Below are 12616 nucleotides of genomic sequence, written 5' to 3' on the forward strand. Positions count from 1 at the left end.
CGTTTCTTGATCCAGGAGACTGAATCCAGAGGCCACGTCCAATAATAGCGTGTGGTGGAGGGAAAGTGATTCAGTGGTTTTCCTTTTCTATTCCACACTGTGGGGTGGAGTGAAAAGGAGGCCAGGCTCCTGTTGACTCACTTGCAGATCAATCGCAGACAGATATTTTTAAAAAACAGTGCTCTGTGGCCTTCTCATTCTATGGTAAGATGCTGTGGATTTAGTTTGATAACTAATTTTCTTTTAAGGCCTGGTTCTAAGCAGCATTTTTGAAATAGCATATGTTTGTCTAAATATGAGTCCTGGCTAGGTGTCTCCAAAGTCAGGTGTGTATTATGGGGAGGAGGAAGAAACGGGGAAAGGGAACCTTTTTTTTTTTTTGTCTGACTACTATTTATTCTTCTTTTTAAATTTATACATATAAAAGCAGAATGCATTACAATTCTTATTACATATATAGAGCACAATTTTTCATATTCTGGTTGTATACAAAGTATATTCACACCAATTCATGTCTTCATACGTGTGCTTTGGATGAAAGTGATCATCATATTCCACCATCATTAATAACCCCATGTCCCCTTTCTTCCCCTCCCACACCTTTGCCCTATCTAGAGTTCGTCTATTCCCCTCATGCTCTCCCCCTTTAGCCTACTATGAATCAGCCTCCTTATAGCAGAGAAAGCATTTGGCATTTGGTTTTTTGAGATTGGCTCACTTCACTTAGCATTATCTTCTCCAACTCCATCCATTTACCTACAAATGCCATGATTTTATTTTGTTTAATTGCTGAGTAATATTCCATTGTGTATATGTGTCACAGTTTCTTTATCCACTCATCTATTGAAGGGCATTTAGATTGGTTCCACACTTTAGCTATTGTGAATTGTGCTGCTATAAACATTGATGTGGCTGTGTTTCTGTAGGGTGCTATTTTTAAGTCCCTTGGGTGTAGACCGAGGACATGAATAGCTGGGTCAAATGGTTGTTCCATTCCTAGTTTTCCAAGAAATCTCCATACTGCTTCCCTATTGGCTGCACCAGTTTGCAGGCCCACCAACGGTGTATGAGTGTGCCTTTTCACCACATCCTCACCAACATTTATTGTTGTTTGTCTTCATAATAGCTGCCATTCTGATTGTAGTGAGATGGAATCTTAGAGTGGTTTTGATTTGCATTTCTCTAATTGCTAGAGATGAACATTTTTTCATATATTTATTGGTTGGTTGTATATCCTCTTCTGAGAAGTGTCTATTCAGGTCATTTATTGATTGGGTTATTTGTTTTTTGGTGCTTACTTTGAGTTCTTTATATACCCTAGAGATTAGTGCTCTATCTGATGTGTGAGGGGTAAAAATTTGCTCCCAAGATGTAGGCTGTCTATTCACCTCACAGATTGTTTCTTTTGCTGAGAAGAAAATTTTTAGTTTGAATTCATCCCATTTATTGATTCTTGGTTTTAATTCTTGTGCTATAGGCATCTTATTAAGGAAGTGGGTGCCTAATCCCACATGATGAAGATCAGGGCCTACTTTTTCTTCTGATTTAATTCCTAGGTCCTTGACCCATTTTGAGTTAAGTTTTGTGTATGGGGAGAAAGATGGGTTTAATTTCATTTTGTTGCATTTGGCTTTTCAGATTTCCCTGCACCATTTGTTGAAGATGCTCTTTTCTCTATTGCATGTTTTGGTCACTTTTGTCTAAAATAAGATAATTATAATTTTGTGGGTTAGTCTCTGTGTCCTGTATTCTATACTATTGGATTCTTTGGCGCCAATACCATGCTGTTTTTATTACTATTGCTCTGTACTATAGTTTAAGTTCTGGTATAGCAATGTCACCTGCTTTACTCTTCCTGCTAAGGATTGCTTTATTCTGAGTTTCTTATTTTTCCAGATGGATTTTCTATTTCTATGAGGAATGTCATTGGGATTTTGATAAGAGTTGCATTAAATCTGTATAGTGCTTTTGGTAGTATGGACATTTTGATATTAATTCTACATATCCAAGAACAAGGTAGATCTTTCCATCTTCTAAGATCTCCTTTGACTTCTTTCTTTAGGGTTCTGTAATTTTCATTATATAGATTTTTCACTAAGTTGATTCCCAAGTATTTTATTTTTTTGAGGCTATTGTAAATGGGGTAGTTTTCCTTGTTTACATATTTGAGGATTTATCTTATATACAAAAATGCCTTTGATTAATGGGTGTTGATTTTATATCCTACTACTTTGCTGAATTCATTTACTAGTTCTAAAAGTTTTCTGGTGGAACTTTTAGGGTCTTCTAAATATAGAATGATATCATCATCAAATAGTGCCATTTTGAATTCTTCTTTTCTTATGTGTATTCTTTTCATCTAATTGCTCTGGCCAGTGTTTCAAGAACTATGTTAAATAAAAGTGGTGAAAGGGGGTGTCTGAGAGGGAACTTTTACCAGGTCTGAAACCCATGTATGGCCTCACATGTAATCATCTCAAAAGACTATCACTGTATTTGGACGTCTATGTATAAAAAACATATGTTGAATATAAACATTTAAAATATTGCATGTTTTAATGACATTCTTTGATTTTAATAGAGTTACGTGTTAGTCAGCTTTTTATTATTATGACAAAATACCTGAGAAAGTCAACTTAAAAGAGCAAAGGTTTGCTTGGCTCATGGTTTCAGAGGTGTCAGTCCATGGTGGTTTGGCTCTGTCACTTTAGGGCCTGTGGGAACTCAGCACGTTATGGCGGGTGTACACAGAGGAGAGGGCCACTCACTTCATGGCAGCTGGCCGCAAAGAAAGGAGAGATGGTGTCCCCATGGTCCCCTTGAGTACACACTTACAGTGATCTAATCCTCCCAACGAGGCCCCACTTCCTGAAGGTTCTACCACTTCTGAGTAGTATCAAGCCTGAGTCTTTGTGGGCCTACTAAAGTCCATACCCAGCTTTAAGTAGGCTTACCAGTCCCTCTGAGCTGGGCTTTCCCAGCCTTGGGAGATAAGACCTAACCTTTCTGGAACTCTGACCACCCCAGCCTGTCACACCCCCTTCCACTGAGTCAAAGAACTTCATTGACTTATCTTTTCTAGAACTGAAGCAGCAACCCCAATGTCAGTGGGATGGCCAGGGGTCTCCTCTAGGAAGCTCCCTGTGGGCATCCATCTCTGCCTGCAGACTGGGAGCTCTATGACCCTATGCAGCTTGTCCTTATCATGCTCGGTGTGTCCACACGGGACTCGGTGGACACAGTGATTGTTTAAAAGTGGACTGATGGGGACACAATGCAGTCTTAGGATCAGTGAGAATATAGATGCAGACAGGAAGAAAGATAGTGTAGGACGTGAGCTAGCCGGGAAGTCAACTTACAGTAGTCATTTGTGGTCAACAGGCAGCATCAGTGACCCCAACATTGTAGTTTCCTGTTCCTTCTGGTTCTGAATCACAGCCCCAGCGTTGTGACTGGCTGACAGGCTTCTGTACCTGAAGGAAGCCCTTCCTTAAATCCTCCCCTCCTCCTGGCAGGAAGGAGCTCCCACTGCGCTCTCCTGCAGGAATTTTCCCCACTCCTTGCACAGTGTAGGGTGCGGGGTCCTCCTTCTTCTGCCCCACAGGCAGACCACTCAGATGGGGGAAGCACTGGGGTCTCTTTGGGGGGGACACCAAGGTCTCCAGGGACACAGCAGAGGATGTGGACATGAATGGAGACAGCTGTCCTGGACGGCTGAGAGCTGTCCTGTGGAAGGGCAGGCCCACACCAGGCCATCACTGCAGGCCTCCTCTGAGGTGTCCAGGGAACTCAGAAATCCAGGTGCTTTTATGTAGCCATCACCTTTTAGAAATGGTTAAGCATCACGTAGGAGTGTGCAGGGGGCTTCCAGCTGAGCAGGCCTCATCCTCCAACCCCTGCAAACCAGGTCTAACACTTGGCCAGTACTGAGCCACAGCAGGTGACCTGTGTTAACACTGTGACTTGGGGCATTTGCTTGAAATTTGGAGGGGCTGAGGGTGGAATAGGGTGCAGGTCACTGAGGTGGACCCCAGTGCAAACTTGGGCCACCAGGCTCAGGTGAGCTTCCTTGGTGGCAGTGCCTGACACTACTGCCACCGGCCCTGCTGGGAGGCTGAGCATCACTAGTGATACCTCACAGGGACAGGCGGGAGCTGCATTGTGGTGCTGTGCTGGCTCTGTTCTCTGTGCTTTGTACCGATGCCATCATTTTGCTTCAATCCACCATTGCCCTGAGCCAAACGGCTTCTGTGAGTCTGGGTCCTGCAGACTCCTTCACCCTGAAGGCAATCTGAGGGATGTCCGGCCTCAATTTAAAGGAAAACGTCCATGTGTGCTATAGGCAGTTGTTCTATGATAAAACCAGCTCTAAGCCACCTTTTCAGCATCTCTGATTCATCATATTCAGGTACCAGGTGTCCTTATGGTGAAGCTGAGTGTGAGCTCACCTGAGGCTGAGTGGCCTCGACTGGCTTTGCACAGTCTGTCCCTGCTGTCTCCTCCACCCAGCTGCATCCCAACAGGGCAGCACCTGGGAGGTTCATGGTACCGATCAATTGTGTCATTAGAGATAATACAGATATTGGAAACTGGTGGACCTTGAGCTGCCCCCATATCATAGACCTGCTCGATTTGACCTGTTGCATGAGACATGGCCCCTCAAGGAGCCAGCTCTCAGTTCAAGGGTCCACCTTTCCACCAGTCACTTATTTACTCCACCAGTACCAAGGGGGCATCTCCCAAGTGCCAAGCTGCTCAGATCCCTAGAGATACAGCTGTGAACACAAAATTCCTGCCCACAGAGAGCTTTCCTCCCAGAGGGGAGGACTTGGACAAGAAGCACTTCAAAAATCAAGGATGTTCCAGGAGCTGATAATTATTAAGGAAAAATTAAATAGGAAATGGGAACAGCTTCTTGGGGGAGAGAGAAACCAGGTGCACCTCATTTTGGAGCAAACACCTGAAGGAGGGGAGGCTGTAGCATGTCTTTTGGGGTGGAAAAGGGCCGCAGGTGGCATTAGGGCAAATGCTATGGTTCTTAGTGGAGGTGTTTTAGACTCATCCTGGGGTCAGGTGAGAAGGAGAGCAGAGAAGCCAGGCTGGGAAGGGACCGCAGGCCTGGGCTTTGGCTGTTGCTCTGATCAGGACGAGGGTCTTGGAGGGTGTGGGGCAGAGCATGATGAGACCTTTGTTGGGCCTCCCTGGTAATTCTTCCCTGCAGTGCTTCTCAGAGCGGCCCTGCCCCACCTTGTCTGCCCTGTTGGTTCTGAGGCCAGAATTGCCTGTCCCAGGACATCATCTCTCTGGCCCTGCAGCCATCCACTCTGCAAACCCAATTGGCTAGTAAAGGGCAGTACTGAAAGGTGTCTGGGGTGAAAGGGAGGGTTCACTCTTCCACGTCCCCTCTGCAGAGCCCCCTCCTAATTTATGGGCTTTTCAGATTGGGAAGAAATTAGGTCACAATCAGGACTGAAATATTTTAAAAGGAGAAAAATACAGTACAAACAAAAGTTAATAAATAAAACATCATTATTATTTTATCCTCAGACCCTGAGGATTTTAACTGAAAGGCCAATAAACATACCATTGTGGGTCTTTCCAGAATTTAGAAAGTTTCTGGCAATACCGGTGACATTTAGACACATACATCCTGATGACAATTTAAAGGTCAGAAAAGGCTCAGGGTCAGATGTTCTTGCCTTTGCCTTCAAACAATATGGAGTAAACCTTGCCACCACCTTCTTAGCTATGCTTGTTAGAGTTTAATAGGCCTGCAGCCAGGATCTGGTGGGACTAGCCTGGGAGCTTGCTCTGGGTCTGGGCTCCTCACTGGTGATTTCTGGACTGTCCTGATACTCTGCACTTGCATGGCCCTTCCCACCCAACATCCTCTGTGGAGCAGCGTTATCTTGTGGGGCTGGTTCTGAGACCAGGACCCAGGCTGGGCTTCCTTTGAGCTAAGGAGCAAGGTTGAACATTACTACAGGCTGAAGCCACCCCACTGTGTTTAGATTGAGTTGATTGCCCTCTGTCCTGTAGTTGCCCCCGGCTTTTGAGTTTCATCCACTTTCCCCTTTCTTGGGAACTTTGCACTCCCTGTGCTGATGTGCAACCTGACACCTCTTTACTCAGGTCCTGACCTGGCTGCCTCCCCTCAGATGCTCCCCCCTCCATTGGCAGCTCTGCTGTCTGGAGTGTCCACCCAGCCACCTTCTATACCACCACTCTTTGACCTCCTGTGTAGATATATCTCTTTCTGAAATTACTGTGTCTGGTTCTTTGCTAATGGCTATGTCCTTCCCCTCCCAGTAGGATCAAATAGCTCCTGTCCAGGTTAACAACTCTGGTTATCACCAGACTACTCCTGACTCCTAACAGGTCCTCAATAAAGATCTGTTAAATAAGTAAGTAGGCTGAAGCTACTACACAGCAGATGGTCACCATTTCTACTGAACTGCTAATGTGACTTTATGCAAACATCTGCCCGACTGCATTTTCCCTGAATAATGCAGCAATAAATATTCTTGTGTATATAGTTCTGGTTGCTTGTGAAAAATGTAAACTGGATATATACTTAAATGTGTATTACTATGTGCTTGAAAGTTTTGATATTGCCAAATGTTCTTCAAAAAGTTAAACTAATTTATAACCCTACCAGAAGGACAGGAGAATATTTGTTTCGAATGCTGTAAGCAGATGGGATTGTATCAATGTCTGGCCTTTGGAATGGAGGTTGAAAGTAGTGTAAAAATGTGTTCTCCTTCTGGAGAATTTCTTGGGATACAAGTCTCAGAGATATTTCAGAAACTGAATATGATAAACATTTTTCAAAGTGTGTGTGTGTGTGTGTGTGTGTGTGTGTGTGTGTGTAGACTTGAATTCATAGAAGCTAAGCTCCCAGACATACTCACAAGCTGCAGAGAGTGCCATGCTGATCTGGAATGAATTTCTTTCAGGTAGAGTGCTTCAGGGCAGTCAGGAACTCAGGCCCTGCTGAACTCCTCTGAGGCTCAGGATTGGCAGCAAGGTCACTATTATTAGTCCTTACTGGAAGAGAATCTGAGGGTCTCACAGGACATGACTACCACAGATGAAAAAAAGTTATTTCAGGTTTAGAGGATGCCTGAAAAGCATAATATCTGGTTATTCAAAATTCACATCAATGTGTCTGGAAATATTAAGCAAGAATTCAGATCTGGCAAAAAACCTGACATTCTTTAAAAATTCCAACTTTAATACTAAAAATAATGTTTGTACTTAACATATAAATGTATTTTCAAATCTCACTGCAGTTCCCACTTAAAATGTAGTCATACCCCCATTTAATAATTCATCATAATTTTAAAGCTTTAAAATGGACAGATTTGGTCATCACAGTGGTTTTGCCACATTGACTAATAAACAGATACTCCTCTGCCTCTTTATGAGGATTAAATTAGATTTACACAAATGTATTATTTTCCACTTTGAGGAACATATTCTCACAAAAATTGGCCTCCTCTGTATTAAAAATTTGGCAGAAACAAAAACCTTGGTAATCCTTGCCTTGAATAAGCACTAAAATGATTTTGAAATGGCTGGATTATGGCAGAAAATGAAGAGGTTAGAAGTGGATGAGCTATTTTAAAATCTGCATAATGTAATAGATTTTTACTGAGTACTTAATAAGTTAGTACTTCATGTGCTAGGAAATACGTTAAATGCTTTGTGGGCATTTACCTGAGTTAATACTCGAAATAATCCCAGAGATGGAGCCATTAACTGAAGAAGACACAGGGGCTTAGGAGGTCAAGGACTCCTTCTCCACTTACACTGTCAATTCCAAAACCAGCCTTGAGCAAAGACTCATTCATCTCTTTCTCCCCCAAAGAAAAAAAGTAAACAAATAAGTAAAAAGGAAATGAGAGAATTCTGGGGAAGTGACACAAACTGTCACCTCTATAGCCACAGTGTAGACTAATGTGTGTTTGAGAAAATTTCTGAGAAAAGAATCATCCTGGGCAAAAGCATTAGCCATCTCTAACACTGAGTGTATCAGGCATCTCAGGATTCTATAACAAAATACCATAGACGGGTGCCTTTATAAAACAAAAACCACTTCTAACGTTTTAGAAGATAGGAAGTCTAATGACAAGGTCCAGCATGAGCAACTTCTGGTAAGGGCACTCTTTCTAGCTTACATATGGCCACATTCTCACTGTGTCCTCACATTGTGGATGGAGAGGGAGTTCTGGTTTCTCCTGTCATGAATACACTAGTCCCACCTTCTGAACTCATCACAAGATAAGTACCTCTCAAAGGCTTCACCTTCTAATGCTATGTCATTAGAATTATGGATAAAATATCTGAATTTTAGAATTTTCCATAACACAGAGAGGGGGAAAAAAGACAGAGGATACCCTACTTTGAGATGTGAGGACAAAGGGAATGTCTCAACCTTAGGTTGTAGCAAACAAAAAGAACCCTCCCACCCTCAACCACCAGGAGTACCAAGGGTAGTTACCTTCCCCTGACTCTGGAGATGGGAACCTCTCTGAGCTTCAGAGGCCCAGGGGTTGCCTAAAGCTTACAGTGAAGACAGGATCACCAACACCAACACTTGGCATAGCCCATGTCATGATGACCTGAAGCCAGTGATGAGCAGAGTACAGAAAACCCAGACTTGCTCCACCCTGACTAGGCTGACGCACCCCGACCCCAGCAGCAGAAGCTCCTCCATGAGAGTAGATGACACACCAACCTCGGTGACTATGTCACACAGTGTCCAGCTTTCAACCAAAGATGATGAGATGGAGGAAAAAATAATGACAATGATCAAAAGCAACACACTCCAGAGAGAGAAACCCATCACAAAATCAGATTCAGAGTTTACCTGGGTGTTGGAATTATTTAAAAAAATAAAAGAAAAATAATGATTAATCTGCTAATAATTATAATAGTAAAGGTGGGCAACATGCTTGAACACTCAGAGAATCTCAGTGTAATGTGGAAATGATGATGATCTAGGAAGCGTAACAGATGAAGAATGCCTTCAGTAGATTCATCCTAGATTGAATGGCGTTGGAAGAACACCGAAGCACAGGTTGGTAAATAGAAACCCACAGGAACATGAGGAGGAAAATCAGGGGGTAGCAGAGCATCTGAGGAAACTATATTAAAGTGGCCTAAGACCCAAAGAAAACAGAAAAGAAGCCAGATTGACCTCAGAAACAGAACTAATATGACAGCTGGCTTTTCCTCAGAAACTAGGCAAACTAGAAAATGGGTGTGGCTTCTTTAAGATGTTTTGGAGGGATGGAGGAGAAAAGCTGTCAATTCCCTAATTCTGGGTGCAGAGAGACTGTCTTTTGAAACAGGTAAAATAATAATAAAGTTTTCGGGGAAAATAAAGCTTTACAATTATCAGCATATCTGTATTACGTGAAATGCTAACTTTAGGTTGAATATTATGTTCTTCAGGTAACAGGAATAAAATACTAGAGAGAGCTTTCCTGTACACAAAGAAATAGAGACTCAGGATAATGGCTAAAGGCTCTTAATTTTAATCATTCTAAGCAACAATTGCCACCTAAAGAAAAAATACCAGCATGAATTATGGCTTTAGCAGATGTAAAGATAAATTAAGCAACACTACTACTAACAGAAGACGAGATGGGGGTGAGGCTCTTACATCACTTGTGAAGCAATATTATTTCAAAGCAGTCTGTGGTTAATTAAACTTATGCACCATAAACCTCAAGGAAACCATGAAGTTTTAAAAATGACTCAATAGTGAACATGAAAATATATTTAAATAATCAAAATTATTCAGAGAGATCAAGCAAAAATAAATTACAAAATCAAGGAATGAAAGAAGAAATAAGAGAGGCAAATAGAATGCACATTTTATGTGGGGGCAGATCTTCAGCCAACCATGATAATTACACTAAATGTAAATGATCTAAACACACAAAGTGTGGATTTTCAGATTGAATTCAAAGTGATCATATATTATCTACCAAAAAAAGCACTTCTAATAGTTTTCGATAGACTGAAGTCCAAGGATAAAAACAAAAAATATGTCTGATGAAAATACTAGGAAAATAAAAGCTAAAGCAACTGTGTCAAACCAGACAAAGCAGATTTCTGAAGGACTATTTCCAGGGTTAGAGTGGCATTAAATGATGGTGAGGGGTCAATCTGCCTGGGAGGTTTAACAAACTGAAATGAATGTACCCTTAAAAACTGACTTCCCAAACAGTCAAAGTCAGTAATAGAACTGAAAAGAGTAACCAGAGGAATGCCAAAGGTTCAGCTGCCAAGCTGACACTCTTCTTCCAGTGACGGATAGAAAATCCACTAGAAATTGGTAACAAGTTAGGAGCCCTGAGTGATTAGGAGACCTCATCCATTTCCGTGAACTTGATACTTATTAACATTCCACTCACTAATGGCAGGATGCTGATCTTTTTCAACAGTTGGCAAGATGGAAGCTAAGTCCAACATCAATTTCCCTTGTGAACACTGAGGGAAGATCCCCATGAAATAGCAGACAAAAGATCATTAATATTGATATATTACTATTAATTACCCATTATTAATATTGTTATAGAATCATTATATTGGTATATTTTTAATAATATATATAGAATTGTAACATGTTCTGCCCAAGTTGGCCACACCCTAAAATACAGTGTTGTTTCAACAGTCAGTCATCATAAAAAACATTTAACAAGAACAGATAAAAATCCAGTCTTGGTATCAAAACTTGCATAACCTAGGAATACAAATGTCGTTGTCTTATAAAGACACCTGGACTGACGGCCAACACTGACCCTGTGGGTCTGCCTTCCCTTATGGTCCTGAGCAAGACAGGGTGACCCACCCTCATGGCACAGAGGAAGAGTAGTTTGAGGAGAGAACTAGATGGCATGCATACTGGAGAGGAGGGAACAGCTGTTGACAAACAGTGCATTGAAAATGCAAAAGAATCTCCAAAAGCTACTGAACTTGCAAGTGCCTTTAACTCCGCCAAGGTACACGTGTTCACGTGCAAGGATGGAGTGTATGCTCTTTGTTCTAACAACGGACATGGGACATTGAAATTCAGCAACGTCTTCCACAATAGCAAAGGATCTTGGAATTCTTAGGTTTAAATCTAGAATAGATGAGCATGTTATTCAACTTGAAAATTATAAAACAGTGGTGAAAAAAAAATCCCTTAAAAAATGTGGCGGTCATGCCATGCTCACAGTCGGATTAGCTGTCAGTGCACGCCCACATAATCTGTAGGCTCAGTGCCACCACCACCAACACACTGAAAACATTTTTATAAGATATTGACAAGGTGGATCTAAAACTTATATTAAAAGGCAAAGAAAATAGAGTAGCCAAAATTATTTTTAAAAGAACAAAGTGGAGCACTTAGACTGTCTGACCCTGAGACTTCCTATGTAGCTGGGACAGTTAAGACAGAGTGGTATTTGCAGAATCCTGCAGCTGTCAGTCAACAGAATGAAATAGAGTTCAGAAATGGCTTGCACATGTATGGTGTACTGAGTTCTGTCAAAGTTTCAAGGGCAATTCAAAATATAAAGGATGTCTTTTTCAAAAAAGTTTTTGAACAAATGTACACTCATAGAGCTAAAACGTTCTTCAAGTCTTAGCTTATACCATAAAAAATCCCAAAAGAATCATAGCTCCAAATGTAAAATGCAGAATTACACAACTTCTAGAAGAAAACATAAGAAAAAAAGTCTTTCTTTTTGACCTTGGTCTAGGCAGAGACTTCTTATATATCCCACTGAAACATAAAAATTATATAAATGGGACCTCATTAAATTTAAAAACTTCTGCTTTTCTAAAGGCACAATTGAAAGGCTGACTGGGTGATACTGACTTGGACAAAATATTCATAACACACATATCTAATAAGACACGTGTATTGAAAGTATATAAGTATCTTTCAACTCAACAATGAAAGAATAAACCAATTTAAAAGGGGGAAAAATATTTGAATGCATGTTTCACCAAAGATGATCTGCTAATTCCCGATGCACATCAGCATATGAAAAGGTGCCAAACACTGGGGTCACTGAGAAGTAGAAAATAACTTGATAATGATATTCCACTTCATACTTACTAAATGGCTAATATTTTTATAATTCTGACAATAGCCAGGGCTCCTAAGGGAGCTGCAGGCATTGCAAATGGGAATGCGGAGTGGTGTGGAGTGGGGGGCACTTGGTGGTTCCTGATAAAGTCCATCACATCCTTACCAGACTGCCATCGCCTCTTGCACCTCTACTCCTAGGTGTTAAGCCCCAGCAAAGAAATGCTTCAGTGCACATTTAAACTCATAATCTTCAAACACTATCTGTGTGTAAGAGCATGGACACGTGTGCATGTGTGTGCATGCATGTAAGTGCATGCATATGTTTGCATATGACCTGGGTCCCATGGTCAGTGCCCTTCATTACTTCCCTGAAGTAGGCAGAGGTCCACTTTCCTCTCTCTGCAGACTCAAGTAACTCAGCGCCTTGTGATTATGTTCCACCCCCTGAGAGTCAAACTATTTTTTTTAATTATTATTTTTCTGAAATCCATTTAGTCTGTTTTCCTTGTAACTAAGAGCTTC

This window comes from Ictidomys tridecemlineatus, chromosome 1, assembly GCF_052094955.1.
Source record: "Ictidomys tridecemlineatus isolate mIctTri1 chromosome 1, mIctTri1.hap1, whole genome shotgun sequence".
Lineage (NCBI taxonomy): Eukaryota > Metazoa > Chordata > Mammalia > Rodentia > Sciuridae > Ictidomys > Ictidomys tridecemlineatus.